This window comes from Bos mutus, chromosome 5, assembly GCF_027580195.1.
Source record: "Bos mutus isolate GX-2022 chromosome 5, NWIPB_WYAK_1.1, whole genome shotgun sequence".
Classification (NCBI taxonomy): Eukaryota; Metazoa; Chordata; class Mammalia; order Artiodactyla; family Bovidae; genus Bos; species Bos mutus.
Genome location: NC_091621.1, coordinates 63805257 through 63822061, shown reverse-complemented (window position 1 = coordinate 63822061; position 16805 = coordinate 63805257). Strand labels below are relative to the sequence as shown.

The following is a 16805-nucleotide window of genomic DNA, read 5'->3' as shown; positions in this document are numbered from 1 at the left end:
GTTTTTGAGACTGCACCCAAGCACCGCATTTCAGAGTCTTTTGTTGTCTGAGGGCTGGTCCATTTCTTTTAAGGGATTCTTGACCACAGTAGTTGATATAATGGTAATGTGAATTAAATTCACCCATTCTGGTCCATTTTAGTTTGCTAATTCCAAAAATGTCAATGTTCACTCTTGCCATCTCCTGTTTGACCCTTTCCAATTTACCTTGACTCATGGACCTAACATTCCAGGTTCCTATGCAATATTGTTCTTTACCAGCATTGGGCTTTATTTTCACCACCTGTCACATCCACAACTTGGCATTGTTTCTGCTTTGGCTCAGCCTTTCATTCCTTTTAGAGCTATTTCTCTGCTCTTCTCCAGTAGCATATTGGGCACCTACTGACCTGGGGAGTTCATCTTTCAGTGTCCTATCATTTTGCCTTTCATATTGTTCCTGGAGTTCTCAAGGCAAGAATGCTGAAGTGGTTTGCCATTCCCTTTTTCAATGGGCCACGTTTTATCAGAACTCTCCACTATGACCCGTCTGTCTAGGGTGAGCCTATGCAGCATGGCTCATGGTTTCATTGCATTAGGCAACATTGGTCCATGTGATCAGTTTGGTTAGTTTTCTATGATTGTGGGTTTCATCCTGTCTGCCCTCTGATTGATGAGGATAAGAGGCTTGTGCAAGCTTCCTGATGGGAGGGACTGGCTGTGGGGAAAACTGGGTCTTGTTCTGGTGGGCAAGGCCATGCTCAGTAAATCTTTAATAAGATTTTCTGCTGATGGGTGGGGCTGTCTTCCCTCCCTGTATTTTTGACCTGAGGCCAAACTATGGTAGGTATGATGGCAGTAACGTTAACCTCCTTCAAAAGGACTTATGTCAGCACGCGGGGCCTCTCAGGACTGTTGTAGTCAGTGCCCCTGACCCCTAGGCAGGCCAGTGTCAACCCATGCCTCTGCTGGAGACGCCCAAGCACTCATAGGCGAGTTTGGCTCAGTCTCTTCTGGGATCACTGCTCCTTTCTCCTGGGTCTTGATGCACACACGGTTTTGTTTGTGCCCTCCAAGACTGTTTCCCTAGCCCTGTGGAATTTCTGTAATCAAATCCTTCTGACCTTCAAGATCAGATTCTCTGGGGATACTCAGTCCGTTTGCTGGACCCCCAGGTTGGGAAGTCTTTTGTGGGGCATGGGACTTTTACAGCAGGATGAGAACTTCTTTGGTATAATTGTTCTCCAATTCGTGAATCGCCCACCTGGCAGCTCTGTAGTGGAGCTAACAGCGACCTCCTTCAAGAGGACTTATGCCTCCCAAGATGCGGTTGCCAGAGTCTGGGTCTCCATGGCAGGCCACTGCTTAGTACATCATTAACATGATGTGCTCGCTGCTGTCATACAGATGTATGGATCGGGATGCTATGGACAGGGACCTTTTCTTCTGCTTCATTTGTTCCATGCCACTCCTAGAATAGTCCTAGAGAAATACAAGGACATTTGCTGAGTTTTGCCTATTAGAGAAATGGAACTGTGAGTTGACATGGGACCACCTCCAGTATATTGACAATTAGACTATAATTTGTATTCAGCTCAGAGAGCGTTTGTGCTTCCCCCAACCTCTGCCAACCAGGTTTACTATTCTTAATATAATTAGCAGTTAAATGATTTCATTACATTGACATTTGAGTCCATGTTTTGATTGTTCGTAAAATTAGATATCCACATGTGGTAGATGATATTACATAGACTCCATTAGTCTCTTAAAGTGAATTATTGTATGATTATGTTCTGAGTCTCCCCTATATCAAAGAGATGGAAATGATAATAATAAAATCAGTTTCTTTTCAAAAATGACATGACCTTAAAGAGGAAATTACAATGCTAGGGGATTCTATGGCAAAAACCACAGTGACACCACTGAGAACCACAGTAAAAATTCACTTGTATCATATGTAATTCTAAAAAATTTTTCAATTTAAATTGAAGATGGCTCTCTTGAGTTTTCTATCAGAAGGCCTAAAACTCAGGCCCTTATAATCCCTGCCTAGAATCCTGCCTGCAAGGGAATTTGCCTGTTCTAAGGAATTAGTTCTCGGGAATTAATCTTGATTGTATTCCTTTTGTCAGTGAAAATTAGTTGCCATTCCCATTAGACACCTAAAGGATCAAAGAGTAGGAGCTGAGAAAGCAGCCTCATTTGATCTGCTGATACTCTATTCATTACATCATTTCATGGGTGAAATGAAATGAAAGTCTCTTTCAAACTTAAGTAAAATAATGGCAAATTTTTACATAAAATTTTATTGAAGTCTCCCCCAAATTTCTAATACTAGAGGACTCAACTGCTTTCTCTAGTGAAAAATTTATTATGACTTAACTATATATCCCCCATGTTAACTTATTGGATACTCATTTCTCTCAAATATATTTAGGTTTCTACAACATTTTTGAAATCTATGTATAAATTATTAGTTTAGAACTGCATAGGATTGCATTTATGGTTATTTTAAGAAAAATAGTTTTATCAGAATTAAGTGGTTAGTTCTTATAGTCAGTATCTTATTTAGTTTCTTCTCCCTTTTGGTCTTTTCTGTTTATCAATTTGTCTTCATCCACTGATGGGGGATCTAGAATCTGGTGTTCTGAAACTCTGTCTTCATATGCATTTATTATCAGAAGGGAAATCCCATTCTATGCTTTGAAATTCTTACCATTTCTGATACCCACACATCTAATTCTAAGAACTAGTTTTTAAAAGATGTTTTCTCCAAGTAACATTTTTTGGATTTTGTTTTTGTTTTTAATTTCTAAAGCTTTTAGATTAAATAAACATTGTCCAATTAAAGAGTTGAGAGTTAGGCTGTTTAAATTAACATGAACTTTGTGTTGAGTTATCACATAACATCTTTTAGGCATCCCTTTGGCAATTAGTTCTTAACTTTGATATTCACTCAGTTGACTCTAGTTAGAAAATGTATCTCTACATAGCCGTGATGGTGCATTTTTACTTCCTGCCTAATTTTGTGTGAGCTATGTAGGTATTTGAAGTTAAAAATAGGAGGATGAATGTTTTATGCATCTCATAAATATATCCTTGAAGGTAATCCCGCAGTAGTAAATCCTTATATGTAGATGAAACGATTCTGTTGATTTAGAAATCTTTTGTTTAATGTAGGAATAATGCTATTCAGGTAAAATTTCCAGGAGTAGTAATGAATTTTACAAAGGTTATGTATTCAACATTCCTTGAAAAGACTTCTACTTTTAAGGCTTTTTTATTCTTTGGAGATTAGACATATTCAATTACTTTTTGAAATCAAAGATCCCTCATTAAATCAAATAACCTAGTCTTTGTTTCCTTAGGGTAGGTATTGTGTTACCCCATCTTACAGATGAAGCCATTAAGATGCAGAAAACATTTGAACTGCTTCAGGTGATACACATCAAAAAAGTAGAAGAGGAATGTCTAGAAAATAGATTTTCTACATTCTCAAAGTCCGTTCCAACACTACAGAGACCTTGTTGCAAAGGAAAAATAGAATTCTGAAGCAGAGTTGAATGTAGATACTGACTCTACCGCTTACTAATTCCAAATAAGTGCTGACCTAAGTTTGCTCACATGCTAATAGAGATTTAACACCTACTTCACCATGTCCTTGTGAAGATGAATGTGATAAATATATGCAGTCTGATGAGTGCAGCGTATTAAATAGCAGTTATAATTACTCTTTAAAATCATCTGCTTCCCAGAAATGAATCTTTGAGGAGGGCATTTTTCATGTGAATATAAAGGGCCAGGATACCTATGAGCAAATTTGTATTGATGTTTGTATCTGTACACTTTTTTTAATGTGCCAGCAAGAAAGAGATAACAAAGATGGTGTCTTGGAACTAGTTTAACGTGATAAGTTGCTTACTTTCTGTTTTATCTCTATACTTGTTCCCCAATTAAATATAAAGGACTGAAGATCACTTTGTCTCTAGCCCTGAACTTCCAACTTGGTATTTTTCCATGGTGTTGAACTGAGCCCATCAGCATAGAACTGTAAAAATTTCATGCATACATCCCAACATCATGGTTCTTTGGGCTTGAATTTGCAGTAAGTCAAGGTTCAAATGTCATTTTCTCTCTTTTGATCTTAAAACTATATCCAGAATTGCTGCCCAACCCTTCCCACTCAACCTCAAAAATTTGAGGACGTTGAGTCATCTTGTTTTCATTTCTTGTCACTTCATCATGTGTTATTAGGGCACGTGTAGTTTTTATATCTACTTTGGAGCCCTTTTTAAAGCTATTTGGTGGCCTTCTCCTGTTTATAAAGCCAATAATTATGTCAGCATCTATGTTATGTGAATGTTCTTCACTGTCTCTAACTGTTGGAGCACCAGAATCTGTAGACAAATCAAAACCATCTGAAACTAGTCCATTTGTTGTGTCTTCTCTTTCCCTTAAGCCTTTCTCATCTTTTATACCCCTGGCCACCCAAAGAGACACTAATTCAGCCAGCAGCAACCCTTCAGCTTTCTTAAAGGGGCATCACCATCAGCAGTCTTGATTTAAACATTGAACCATAAGGCACGTTCTGCTGTCTTATGACAAAGCTGGGAAAGTGGCCCCTCTCAAGTGGATCAGCCTTCATTGGCAAACTAATATCAATTCATAGCTTCAGGGGCCTTTCAGGATATTTGACTAGGCCTTTCAGGTTAAAGAACAGTACATCTTTCATCCTCATATGATAGATCATTGATTCTTTTTGCAAAAAATGTGTGGAGGAATGGGTGCTGATAAGAAAACAAGGTAGGGTCTCCACAGCTGTCTCAGGATCATCAACCATGCTTGATGGGCACAGAATCATTTTTTGGTGGCTACCAAACCACCCTTATGGCAGAAAGTGAAGAAGAACTAAACAGCCTCTTGATGAAAGTGAAAGAGGAGAGTGAAAAAATTGGCTTAAAACTCAACATGCAGAAAACTAAGATCATGGCATCTGGTCCCATTACTTCATGGCAAAAAGGGAAACAGTGGCAGACTTTATTTGGGGGGGCTCCAAAATCACTGCAGATGGTGATTTCAGCCATGAAATTAAAAGACACTTGCTCCTTGGAAGGAAAGTTATGACCAACCTAGAAAGTATATTAAAAAGCAGAGACATTACTTTGCCAACAAAGGTCCGTCTAGTCAAGGCTATGGTTTTTCCAGTGGTCATGTATGGATGTGAAAGTTGGACTGTGAAGAAAGCTGAGTGCTGAAGAATTGATGCTTTTGAACTGTAGAGAAGCATCTTGCGAGTCCCTTGGACTGCGAGGAGATCCAACCAGTCCGTTCTAAAGGAGATCAGTCCTGCGTGTTCACTGGAAGGACTGATGTTGAAGCTGAAACTCCAATACTTTGGCCACCTGATGCAAAGAGCTGACTCATTTGAAAAGACCCTGATGCTGGGAAAGATTGAAGGCAGGAAAAGAAGGAGACGACAGAGGATGAGATGGTTGGATGGCATCGCCGACTCAATGGACATGAGTTTGGGTAAACTCCGTGAGTTGGTGATGAACAGGGAGGCCTGGCGCGCTGTGGTTCATGGGGTCACAAAGAGTTGGACACAACTGAGCAACTGAACTGACTGAACTGAACCAATCATTATTCCAGTACATATTCTGAGCTCAAAATATACTTTGCCCATCTCCATCAACAGAGGAATGTTTAAGCACCACCTCATTTTCGGGAAACAAACATGTACCTCTAATTATCCACTCAAAATCAGTATTGAAACTGGGGAAAGCAATGGGAAAATAAACAAGTAAGAGCTAAATTATGTTACAGAATACAAGTGCTCCACAAGCTTGTAGGAAAGAAACATATAAGAGTGGTTTTCTTCAGTTTGTTTTATTGAAGTATAGTTGATTTACAATGTCATATCCGTTTCTGGTATATAGCAGAGGGATTCAGTTATACATAAATATAATAGTGTGCAGTTGTTAATCGCAAACTCCCAATCCCTCCCCACCTTCCCCTTGACAACTACAAGTCTGTTCTCTATGCCTGTGAATCTCTTTCTTTCTCATAGATAGGTTCACTTGTGTCATATTGTAGATTCCCCAAATAAGCAATATATATTAGTCTTTCTCTGACTTAACTTCACTTAGTATGATCATATCTAAGTCCATTCGTATTGCTGCAAAGAGCACTATTCCATCCTTTTTAATGGCTGAGTAGTATTTGATTGTGTATATGTATACCATATTTTCTTTATCCATTTATCTGTTGATGGAGACTTACATTGCTTTCATGTCTTGGCTATTGTAAATGATAGGAAGCCAGTTGATCATCAAAGGCATCACGGAGGTATCTACAGTTGTGCCTGGTGGGTCTTAAATGAAATAGCTCTTCATGGAATTAAGTATAGATCCTAAGAGTTTCTTCAGCTTTCTCAGATGAACAGTAACAATTCTTTGACTTTGTAGAAAAAGACTATTTATGTAAATTCCTGGTATTTCATGGCTTCTTTTGAACACTCTCCCTTTCTATTCACTTGGAGACTCTAGATGTGGAAGCAGAGAGTGTATAGAGTCATTTTAATAAGAACAGTTAAAAATTTCTTCATCTGGATGCTTCTATCAATAGTATATGTAAATGTCATTTCACATATGCCAAAGCTATAAATCACAGTTTACATTCTGTCTTCTATATTAAAGTTTCTTTTCATGGGATTTATTTCCCATTACTTGAAATCAATACATTCCTCTTTTATTCATCTTTTTCTCCTCCTACCCCCATTTCTCATCATTTAACACTCATACCTAGCTATTCTCTTCTACAGAAATGTTTACAGTTGCCCATTTTAATAGACAGAACTACATACAGAAATATTTAGAAATGGAAGGCACCTTAGAAAATCACCTTTTTCCACACTCTCATTTCATGGCACACAAAGGAGCAAGGTTAACCTGCAAGACTGATGTAATTGAGGTCAAAATAAATTAAGTGATTTACCTAAAGTCACACACTAGATAAGACAGTTTTACTTTCATCAACATGCAATATTATTCATCCAAAAAACATTTATTTGTGTGATAGGCACAATCCTAGGAGCTGAAGGCCAACAGAGGCTCCCCTAGGCACACTTCTGTTCATGACACTGTTTCTTTAGGTATCTTCTCCCTTAGCTGTGTTCACTGTGGCTTTCTGCTATCCCTTTTTTAAAAGTTTTATTTTTTCATGCATTGATAATGTCTTTATCTTCACCCAGGCCCAATTAACTTCCCCCAGCTTTTCATTTAATTAGTTCTCATCGTCCTTTTCAAGGTGCAAACTGACTCCTGACTTGGTGCCATTTTGCCTCATTATCAGGCCCCCATTCTAAAATAATTATTTTGAGTATAATGAAAATGTTAAATGTGGTTGAACCCAGTATGTGATTTGTTATAACTCTGACTGCCAACCAATGGTTTACAGTATGTTTTTACTTGTATAACAAAATGTCACATCAAAAAAATGAGCAAACCCTTCATCCTTCCCCTGACCCCACCCACTTCAGTCTTGTTGGTAAATATCTGCTTCTTTTGTATTGGCAGGCTTGTTAGGCTTAAGTATCTTAAGTGATTGTCAATGGTTACACACAAAAAAATAGAAAATGTTCCTTCCTCTACTATGGCCTTTTGGCCTCCTATCTTCCTTTAAAAGAAAGTCTATATTCTGTGTTGTTGCCCGATTGTTCCTACCAGCAACTACAGTGATTGCATCATTACAGAACATTTGTTTATTTACTCTATTACTTGATGGAATATTTTTCTTTTATCACCTAATACTCCCTGATAGTTATCCAGATAAATGTCATTATCTTTTGTAGTTACAGACAGAATAAAACCATCTTGTGCCTAATGAACAAAATAAGAGTAGCCACAGGGCAGTGTTTCATAGACATATTGAAAAATGGCATTTTGTATTATTTAAGTTTTTTAATAGATATTTTTACATTTTCTTTTGGGGTCATGTTTGCTGTTTCAAACTTTCATAAAACATTGCAAGAATAGGACAGGAAGTTCTCATGTGCCCTTTACCTCAGTTAACCAACTGTTTATATTTTATCCTATATGTCAGTTTCTTTTTCAGTCTCATAAAATATGATATACCTATATATATATATATAGTCATCATATTATATATCTATATATACAGTCATCATATTATATGTGTGTATACACAGTTCGTATATTTTTCAAACCATTGGAGAATAAGTTGCAGACAGGGTATGACTTATCCTAAATACTTTAGCATATATTTCAATGTATTTCCTGAGTACAGGACATTCTCTTACATCATACAAAACAAGAATCAAACACAGGTAATATGTCATTGACATAATACAATTACCTAATTTGTAGTCCGTATTCAAATTTCATCCTCTGTCATGATAACGTTCTTAATAGCTAAGTGTTTTGTCCCACTGGCCTAGGATCCAATCTAGAATCGTGTAATCCATTTAGTTGTCATGCTGTGCTTTACTTTTTTGTTTCAAAGCTTATATTCAGTCACTAATGACCTGGACAGAATCTCTTTTTAAAGTAATTTCTGCAGGATGACTACTGCTCCAAGAATAGGAAGTTAAGCCAAAGATGGCTACCAAAATCCATTAGCAATAGGAATATCTGTGCTGAGGAAACAGCGCATCAGCTGTAAAGCCCTGTTGTGACTGCAAGTTTTGGCATTATAGAAAGACAGTAAAATAAAGAGAACTCTGAGTTTATCACTACTTTGCAGTTTTGAAATTTAAAACTTGGGAGAGAGCTACTGTTGCCTTTCTAGCCAAAGAATAGTGTTTACAAATAGCCATGTTACACAGATTTGCAGTAAGCACTTAAATCCAAACCTAAATAAATATTTAGCTGTGTGCTGTGTTAGTGAAACCTCAGTTAAAATCAATATTTTCATCAGAATGAAATACTGGAGATATTTTTTAAAGTTTGGGTGTAAATATTGTCATTTTTTAATCTAAAAGTCCTCTTAAAAAAAAAAAAAAGCTGTGTATTTTTAAATGTCTAGAATTAAAGTGAATGCAATTAGTTCCTTCCCCTCAAAAAAAAAAAAAAAAGCAAGTAACACAGATTTGTAGTATTTATGATGCCCAAAGCATGAACTAGAGAAATGAACTGCATAAAATACAGAACTAAGTATTTTACTTAGTTCTGTAAATAGAATTATGATGAGGGCTACAGGGTTTTAGCAGTGATTTCTAGTCACTGTTGAGCAATAGTAATCCCTAAGTCTCAGAAATTTTTCTTTTTTTTTTCCCCATGTCAAGCTTCCTTCTAAAACTAGATAAAAAGAACATGAAAGAGCCTTTGGTTTTAAAGTAAATGAACCTACCTAAACAGATTCATTTTATTTTTTTAAAGTATTGTAATAACATGCAAAAGTACCAAGTCTTGATGTCAGAAAACTGAGTTAGACCCACTGATAGCAATTACACTACTGAAAATCCAGATAGATGACGGGAGGTACAAAATCCTCCCATGTTATTTTCACACTTTCCCTCTAAAAACAAGAGATGTTTACACATGCAAGAGACAGAAATTAGCTACCAGAAAAATACTATGCACATCCATATTCAGCACATAGATTAAAAATAAAATAGTTGTTTGTTCCTTACAGTAGAACAGGCTTACCCATTCATCCTTGTGATAGATATGTATACAAGACCAAAATGAAATCGAATCCCTGCAGATGGCTCATAAGTCACAAAAACTGTTTAATCTTTTCACGGCATCCCTTTGGGAAGCCTGCCCCTTGGTAAGTAATAACATGCAATATATATAATGTCAAATATTTTAGTTTTTTAGTAGAAAGCCTTCTTTTGCTCTAACAGATTTTTCCCCATATTTCTTACAAAGAGATTTATGTCACCGTGTTACCTTAATGTGTATGTCCACAGCATTCTGTTGTAGCTTTTGTTTTACATAAGAAAAGTGTCAGTATTCAGGAACCATGTATGCAAAGCTTATCTAAAATTGACTGTGGCTCAGAGTCATATTTTAAGAGGCAGTCAGGTAAATCTAAATGCAGTTTTACCATTGCTCTTTCTAATGGATTTTGCTAGAAAACAGTCGAGTTTCAAGCAGGACTAAAATGAAAGGAGACCTTGGAGTCTTAACCGTTGAACAGATGCTCTAAATGCAGCTTTGAAAATATAGCTGTCACTTCAGATCTTTTCCACTGAGTTCCTATGTAAGCCAGTTGCCAGAGCTTCTGGCATTATAATGTTTTCATAGTTATGTGTAAAATAGACACTGTGAGAACTCATAAAACAGAGCAACGAGCCTATTATCAACCTATTTTTAACTATTTCTTGGTTTTCATTCTAAATATTTGGAAGACCAAAACTAATGAGAACTTACAATAAAATGGTACTTGTGTGGCAGTGATATTGTTCATTTGTGAGTTGCTAACTTGTCAAACCAGATCAGAAATTCTTGAATCTTTATTACATTAAAACAATTCGTGATATTGACTCTTGGGAAGGATTTAATTTTCCTCTCTAAACTGAAAATTTTCCTTTCTGTAATGATGTGAGGTTTTTTCCTTACCCCAGTAGTATTATATATATGTGTGTGTGCAGATGGATATAATGCATATAGACACTAGTATGTGTACGTATATATACTCACAATAGGAAATTCTGGACCTGATTTGCCTTGGAAAACAGGCAAATAAGTATAGTATATTGAAGTGCTCTTAACTTGACTGAAAATATAAAATCTAAGAATAACATGATATGTAGAAGTTTAATTTATAATAATTATATGATACTCAATATAGCAATGGCACCCCACTCCAGTACTCTTGCCTGGAAAATCCCATGGACGGAGGGCCTGGTGGGCTGTAGTCCATGGGGTCGCTAAGAGTCGGACACAACTGAGTGACTTCACTTTCACTTTCAATATAGCAAGAGGGTAATTGACTACTGAATAAAATAATAGAATATTCTCCAACAATGTCTGTCTAAATTACTAGCATTTCAGTTTCAAACTGAAAAACTATAATGTAGGCAATAGCATAACTTCCACAAAATCACTGTATAAACTATGCACAGAACCTTGATCTCTAAATCTTCAACTTTAAAATCCCTATCCTATCCATCTTATACTGTATCTACTAAGCATACATATGGTACTGTATTGTATTTGGATGTATATATTGCAAGATGTTTAAGTAGAGACATTAAATAATAAAATGAAGCAATTATAGTTCATGACAATATGAAATGACTCTATACTACGTGTATTCACCTAACCACTGTGCATATTGTTTCCTTTTAGGAAAAACACCCAAAAGAAAGAAAACAAAGAACAAAATACCCCAGAATTCCAAAAGAACAGTAAGTGTTTTAATGAGACAATTATTATTCTAGAGCTTCTATAAAATTAGAAAACCTTAATTTTTTTTTAATAGAAATGTTCACCTTGGTATTTTCTAAGATAAGAAACTAACATACTAAATAAAGTGCAGCCTTCTAAAACTCAATTTCAATTTACTGGAGCAAACTGATAATCATTTATCCTATAATCCTCTTAGATAAGAGGCCAGGGCAATCCTTGTGATACATTATATGTGGCAGAAATGTTTATGTTGGTTCCATCATATATTTTGACTAGCTTCATATCATTTTAAATTCTATAGAAGAAAAGTAATAAGTAAAATTTAATCAAAGTACCTCACATTATCTGCATGTGATGCAAAATTTTTTTAACTTCGAACAAAACTTTAAGCAGAAACAAGGTACTTGGCTTGTTTATAGTCATTAAATTAGAATTATTAAAAAATAGCCACTATCCAGTCTTTAAAATGGAGCTTAATCTCATTAATGCCTTTCTTTCCAACCTTTTCACAGCTTAATTATGACCTGTATTTCCTTACATAGCTAATATTTGATAGTAATAATTGCTTTTCTAAATATGTTCTTATTAAACAAAATTAAGTGCATTCTTGATGTCATTCTTTCTAGTAGAACTAGTGATATTATAATGATTTCCTAGATGTAACAATTGTAAATTTTAAATATGTGAAGAGCAAAAAAATAAATATAGAAAAGCAAAACCCACTTTGATGACCTATGGTATACCACTATTTTCATACCCTGGTAGTTTTGAAATGAGTTTGCAGATGCATTTATCTAAAACAGAATCACTGAAGTAAAATGAAGAAACAAGATGATAGATCTATATCTTGATATATATCAAAATAGAATAAAATCCAATGGAAAGGATGTGTGATGCAAAAAAAGAAATTCATAAGTAGTTTTTCTAGGATATATACAAATTATACTTACATAATAAGATTTTCTAACACCTGAAGAACTTTAATGCATGAATTACATCTTAATTTTAAATGATTAAATACATTTAATCATGCTAATGATGATATATATGTGATTTATCTTGTTTGTTTTTGAAGTGTGAGAGAGGCAGGGAAAGAATTTTCTTTTGCTTACCTACCTGAATAGTATCCTCATGCTGCTTCATTTTATGCAAAGTACATAATTTAAAAAGGATATTTTATTTCTTTAAAATTCTATAAAATAGTTATGAAGCAAAGTAATCTGAATTAAAATGATGTTGCCCACATGTATATTCAGTCAGTCAGTCAGTTCAGTCAGTTGTGTTGGACTCTTTGCGACCCCATAGACCACAGGACGCCAGGCCTCCCCATCCATCACCAACTCCCGGAGTTTACCCAAACTCATGTCCATTGAGTCGGTGATGCCATCCAACCATCTCATCCTCTGTCGTCCCCCTCTCCTCCCACCTTCAATCTTTTCCAGCATCAGGGTCTTTTCAAATAAGTCAGTTCTTTGCATCAGGTGACCAAAGTATTGGAGTTTCAGCTTCAACATCAGTCCTTCCAATGAATATTCAGGACTGATCTCCTTTAGAATGGACTAGTTTGATCTCCTTGCAGTCCAAGGGACTCTCAAGAGTCTTGTCCAACATCACAGTTCAAAAGCATCAATTCTTTGGTGCTCAGCTTTCTTTATAGTCAAACGCTCACATCCACACATGACTACTGGAAAAACCAAACCTTTGACTAGATGGACATTTGTTGGCAAAGCAATGTCTCTGCTTTTTAATGTGCTGTCTAGGATGGTCATAACTTTCCTTCCAAGGAGCAAACGTCTTTTAATTTCATGGCTGCAGTCACCATCTGCAGTGATTTTGGAGCCCAAAAAAATGAAGTCTGACACTGTTTCCCCATCGATTTACCATGAAGTGATGGGACCAGACGCCATGATCTTAGTTTTCTGAATGTTGAGCTTTAAGCCAACTTTTTCACTCTCCTCTTTCACTTTCATCAAGAGGCTTTTTAGTTCCTCTTCCCTTTCTGCCATAAGGGTGGTGTCATCTGCATAGTTGAGGTTATTGATATTTCTCCAGGATATCTTGATTCCAGCTTGTGCTTTATCCAGCCCAGCGTTTTTCATCATGTACTCTGCATATAAGTTAAATGAGTAGGGTGACAATATACAGCCTTGACGTACTCCTTTCCCAATTTGGAACCAGTCTGTTGTTCCATGTCCAGTTCTAACTGTTGCTTCCTGACTTGCATACAAATTTCTCAAGAGGCAGGTCAGGTGGTCTGGTATTCCCATCTCTTTCAGAATTTTCCACAGTTTCTTGTGATCCACACAGTCAAAGGCTTTGGCGTAGTCAATAAAGCAGAAATAGATGTTTTTCTGGAACTCTCTTGCCTTTTTGATGATCCAATGGATGTTGGCACTTGATCTCTGGTTCCTCTGCCTTTTCTAAAACCAGCTTGAACATGTGGAAATTCATGGTTCACATACTGTTGAAGCCTTGCTGGGAGAATTTTGAGCATTACTTTACTAGCATATTAGATGAGTGCAATTTTGTGGTAGTTTGAGCATTCTTTGACATTGCCTTTCTTTGGGATTGGAATGAAAACTGACCTTTTCCAGTCCTGTGGCCACTGATGAGTTTCCCAAATTTGCTGGCATATTGAGTGCAGCACTTTCACAGCATCATCTTTTAGGATTTGAAATAGCTCAAATGGAATTCCATCACCTCCACTAGCTTTGTTCGTAGTGATGTTTCCTAAGGCCCACTTGACTTCCCATTCCAGGATGTCTGGCTCTAGGTGATTGATAACACCATTATGGTTATCTGGGTCATAAAGATCTTTTTTGTACAGTTCTTCTGTGTGTTCTTGCCACCTCTTCTTAATATCTTCTGCTTCTGTTAGGTCCATACCATTTCTGTCCTTTATTGAGCCCATCTTTGCATGAAATGTTCCCTTGGTATCTCTAATTTTCTTGAAGAGATCTCTAGTCTTTCCCATTCTATTGTTTTTTTCTACTTCTTTGCACTGATCACTGAGGAGGTCTTTCTTATCTCTCCTTGCTATTCTTTGGAACTCTGCATTCAAATAGTTATATCTTTCCTTTCCTCCTTTGCCTTTTGCTTCTCTTCTTTTTCACAGCTATTTGTAAGGCCTCCCCAGACAGCCATTTTGCCTTATGTCTTAACCTCCAGAGAATTCATGAGTAAGGGGTGTCAGTGCTTTGAGTAAAGCATGATATAAGGTGAAGAGACTGTATATTACAATGATTATTTTTCTTGTTTTTATCTATAGAATATGTACTTGTATTATAAGCCCATTACTATTAAATGAACTTTTACAACTTGCATTTTAAGCAATCATTACAAAATGGTAATTGATAAAATATTGCTAAAGATTTTTAGAGCACATTGTAGTTGTATTTCACAAACTTCTTGTGCTTAAGAAAATAAGGACAGAGGATAATTTTGGATATTGCATATTAATAATTTTCTTCTCAATTGCTGAACACTCAGTGGTACTTTTAATAACTCAATGGATCAGCTCTTTATAGACTCTAAATACACTGGAAAATAATAATACAGAGAGGATACGTTTGAAAAAATCAGATGCTCGGGAAGGTTTCTTAGAAACTCTTTACATTTTTCTAGATTTGTTAAACCTCTTTAAATATTATTGGGATTGATGGAAGAAACTTATCTGGTCTAATGTTATTTTATAGTCCTTGCCTCCTGTAATATCCTCATTTAGAGAGAAGCAGGTAAGACAAGTCATTTATCTATGCTCTTGTATCTAGTGATGGAATCAAGGAGAACTCTGACTTTATTAACCACCCACTATTTTTCTTATCTATCATGTTAATTGAAAGCTCTATAGAAAAACTGAGGGTCTTAAACTGGTTCAAATATCATCTTCTCAAAATTTAAACTTCTTTCAACCAAAGCTCTAATGAAAATTTATATAAATTTATATAAATAATGCCTACTCTCTACCTGCCAAAAATTTTGTCATATATTTAGGATGATGTTTATAGCAGAAAGAATTAGAGAATCTGAGTTTGAATCTAGACTTCATCAACTCCCCCTCTCATAGTGAGGAGTCCCAGGGAAGGTGATGACATTCAAGATGACACAGCTAAATTACTACTGGTAAACAATGATACGTACACTCAGTGTACCTTCAGCAACAATTAGGCAATTATCTCTTTAAGTCTCTACTCTTATATCTGGATGATGAAAAATATTTTTTCCAATCTACTTCCTGAGACTTTCTGAGAGCTAATTAGATTGCCACAGTGATGCATAATTATAAATTTTGATTATTACATTGTTATATAAAACCTTACACTATGTTTCTATAAAAAGAACAACTTCCTATTGTGTGAAAATTTGCCTTTACTGTTTTGGAAATCCAGTATTTCATTTATAACTGTCATTGCTGATGAAATCAAAGTTATTGATTGATATCTGTTTTAGACAATAATAGTCATCCAGCAAAAAATTCCCTTTTTCTTGAATTTACAATTTACCCTTAACCTTGATCAGCTTTCTCACACATAGTTCTGAGAGACTTATTATTAAAAAAGAAGAGAGTAGGAAAGGAAAAGGAACACTTACTGGGTTTAGCTTGTGTCAGAAGCTCTACTATTTACACAATTAAATTTCATTTGGTATCAAAAGAACTTCTCCTTTGTTGTAATGGTTTTGTAGATGATTAAAGCAAGAATTGAAAGCCTTATAAAGTTAGCCTAACTTAATAAGCAGCAGAGTTACCATTTGAACTCAGCTCTGCATGATTTACCCCTTTTCAAGTTTTCACTCTTAGGTAAACCCTTCACAACTGATGAAGGCAAAGCGTGTTTCATTTTCCAGCCAGGAGTGATGGCGTGGCGGGAGGAGGTAAAGTAAAGAATATATCACTTATTAAAGTGATAAAGTAGTATTATATGCAATGTGCATATAATACTACTTTATCACTTTTTACCACGAACATTAGATTGCATCATGCCTATTTATCCCTCATATGATAAAATTAAAGCATGGTAGGAGAATTTAATTATTAAAGATGATCTTTAGATAGACAAAGTAGAACCAAAATTGAAATGAATGATAGCCTTAAGTGTAAAAGATCACCTAAAGAAAAAGAACTGTATTTATTCTACATTTTATTTGTAAATTAATTGACAATTAAGTTGATGCTTACAAGATGTGCTTCTTAGATTTCTATGCTTATAACATTATCTGGACTTATTCCCTTAAAATGTTTTGTCAAATTTTGGAAATTGATTCCTTTATTTATTCATTATTCTTTTTTAGTAGTTGCTAGTGAGTGTCTGTGGGCTACACTGTGCCAGGTGTTAAAATACAGGTGTGACCACAGAACAGGCTCTGTAATCAAGTAGCTTTTATTTAGTAATTACAAATATTGCAATGTCTATTTTATAAAGAGAATAATAGTACTTTGACTTACCATAATGG

At 35.7% G+C, this 16805-nt stretch overlaps 1 protein-coding gene across 1 annotated transcript in view; it reads left to right on the top strand.

The window, feature by feature from the left end:
• The window catches only part of SYT1 (synaptotagmin 1), a 624258-nt gene that overhangs the window by 205048 nt on the left and 402405 nt on the right, over positions 1–16805 (top strand). Inside the window, exon 3 of the mRNA XM_070370974.1 lies at positions 11295–11353. The gene's annotated coding sequence lies outside the window, so the exon portion shown is untranslated. The remainder of the gene's footprint in view (positions 1–11294; positions 11354–16805) is intronic.